The following is a 2,621-nucleotide window of genomic DNA, read 5'->3' on the forward strand; positions in this document are numbered from 1 at the left end:
GGCTGGTTCATCCTGATGTGGGCAGTTGGGGTCGAGAGGTCCGGCTGGGCAGGCATCCGGCAGGGACCTGGGGTCACTCTGGGTGGTTTTTGAAGCTGGGCAGGTATCCGGTGAGGCGCTGGTGACCCTCTGGGTGGTCTCTGGAGAGATGCTGGTCCCGTCTATGGAGATTCCTCTCTTGATGGTGTGTAGAGCAGTGAGAGCACCACCAGCGTCGGGGACCTGGGCAGCTGTGAGGGTGGGAGGTGGTTGCCTGAAAGCATCTTGCAGCTGCAGAATGGGGGGGCTCTCCACTGGGGGCTGGTGTTGCTGGAGAGTGGGAGGGCTCTCGGTCGGCAGCTGCTGTAAGGCGGGGGGGGTTGACCCTTGGCAGCTGGTGCTGCTGGGGAGCAGGGGAGATGTTTCTTCTGGTTGTGATGTCCCGACAGGCCATCCTCAGGATGCAGGATCTTACTGGAACAGCAACTTGGAGGGTGTCCTTCGAGCAGCCACTGATCTTCCCCTTCGTGCTGCTGATCTGCAATGTCCTGGAAGCACCTAGGACCTTCTTTGTAGTTGTTGTCTGAGAGACCTTCTGTGGAGCAGCAGCAGTGGTGGTACATGGTACATCTGGGGATGTCTCAGGAGCAGACAGAGGATTTCCTTCCAAAGTAGTAGTAGCAGCAGAATACACCTTCAAAGCAGCATCAATTTTTTCAAAAATAGCAGCAGGAAAATCCATCTTCAGTGCAGGTGTTGCAAGTGTTCATAAAAAGAGATTAAACTGATAAGAAGAGATACTACACTTGATCTTAGCCATAAAGGTCGAGATATTACATGCCTGCATGACCACTTTTAACTCCAAGCATTTTTTTATGGCCAAGGGATAAACCTTGAAATGTGATTTTTAATGCCTCCATAATAATAGTATTGTGAGCAGTGCCACCGCAGTGTGGTTACCACAGTGAGAGAAATGCTAATGCAGTTCTTGTACAGCGGGAGATTTACTGATGCTGTACAACAAGAGACATCACTTCCACACACCAAACCTGTCTGGAAATGACATTTCCAAAAGAGGATTCAGTCACAAGTATTGTGGGAGCTGTAGCTCGTTTGTGCTGTGTAGTAGCTGGCATTACAGTGGTTGGGGGTGGATCTCCTCTAATGTTCACCAATGCTATTCACTGGTAAATTGAGTTGGATTCTTTTGCCAAATAAGGTAATGTTTTATTTTTATATAATTTATTTTTACACACACATCAGTGCAAAAAATCTCCTCCTCAGCCTTAAGTACTGTCAGCTCGCTGGAGTTTGCTGAGCTTTGTGTGAAGTAAGCTCTGCAGGATCTCAGGCAGACTCCTTTAAACCACCGAGCACCTCTAGGATGGAATGTTTTGCAGGTGGGCATGTCAGGGATGTCTCCGATAGGATAGAGGAGAGTTACAACATCTAATCAGATTGTCTCTACAGGGGTGCCAGAAGGGTTCTGTGCACTGAAGCACAGGAGGGGAAACATGGAGTATTTCAGCAACTGGGAGAGGTGTGTGTTTGATGTGAGATTTCTGCAGTTACTGGGTGGGTAAGGTCATGAAGAGGGCTTGCGAGGGGATGCTGACAAAACTGTGGCCGCAAAAACACAGGGCCCACTTGGCATGAACATATGCTTCTGACCCTTTTAATTACAGAATGCACTGGGTCACTTGCACTCTCCAAACAACTTGCTTACCTCAGCTTCTTTCCAGATCTTCATCCAAAGGTTAAGACTAATTATAACCTTGACAGAACACATGGAATGAAATCAGAAGTTTGGATTGGTTTCTGGGACAGGCATTAATTCCCTAGAAACACTTGTGACAGCAGCTCTGATCAAATCCATCTTCCCTGCAGGCACTTTCAAGGAATGACAGTGCTTCTGGGAAAAAAAGGGTGCATTTCCCTTTGTCTTTATGTTAATAAGACAGGTTATAATAACAATAACACCACTAGACACAGACAAAGGTTAAAGATGTAGGAAGTTTGGTTTAGTTTGCATAAGCATCTCAAAGTCTAGAGCTTCTCTCAATGTCCTTCACCAAAATCCATTGAGAACATGCCCTTTTGTGAACCTTTCAGTGGATCCAGGTTTTGTTGCAGGTATTTTAGTACTTTCACTTCTTGCACTGTCTGGAACCTGGAAGTGAATGCAGGTGAACTAGGAAAAAGTGTGACACACATTTTGAAATTCTAAAAAGGCTTGGGTCAGTTCCAATTTTGGGTAAATATTCTAGTCAGTCTCCTTTGGGCTGTCCCTAAGTCTTGTAAAGGGATTCCCTATCCCTAATCATCTCCCACCTGCCTGCACTTTCCTCAGCTTGGGTTAAATCCTGTCTCCACCCCAAGTCATTTAAGGCTCTGCCCTTATAAAATAAAAAGGATAATATTATACTATAATTTCCCAAAACATGGCAGTATCAAAACTATACAGTGCAGTGATTTGGCCAACAACTGTAGTAGTTTGTTTTAAGGATGACCGTGCTACTGGACCCTGTGGAGGATGAGGCCACAAGGTGGCACCAAAATGTAACTTTCCCAGTGGAGCAAGGAGAAGAGAAGTTCATTCATTCAGTCTCCTCTCTGGAGTGCTGAAGTGATGTCAAGTGGCA

At 46.4% G+C, this 2,621-nt stretch overlaps 1 pseudogene; it reads right to left on the reverse strand.

Moving 5' to 3' along the window:
• Positions 1-609: 609 nt before the first annotated feature.
• Positions 610-813, reverse strand: LOC119852383 (annotated as a pseudogene).
• Between the last annotated feature and the right edge of the window lie 1,808 nt (positions 814-2,621).

The sequence above is a fragment of the Dermochelys coriacea genome, chromosome 2 (assembly GCF_009764565.3).
Source record: "Dermochelys coriacea isolate rDerCor1 chromosome 2, rDerCor1.pri.v4, whole genome shotgun sequence".
Lineage (NCBI taxonomy): Eukaryota > Metazoa > Chordata > Testudines > Dermochelyidae > Dermochelys > Dermochelys coriacea.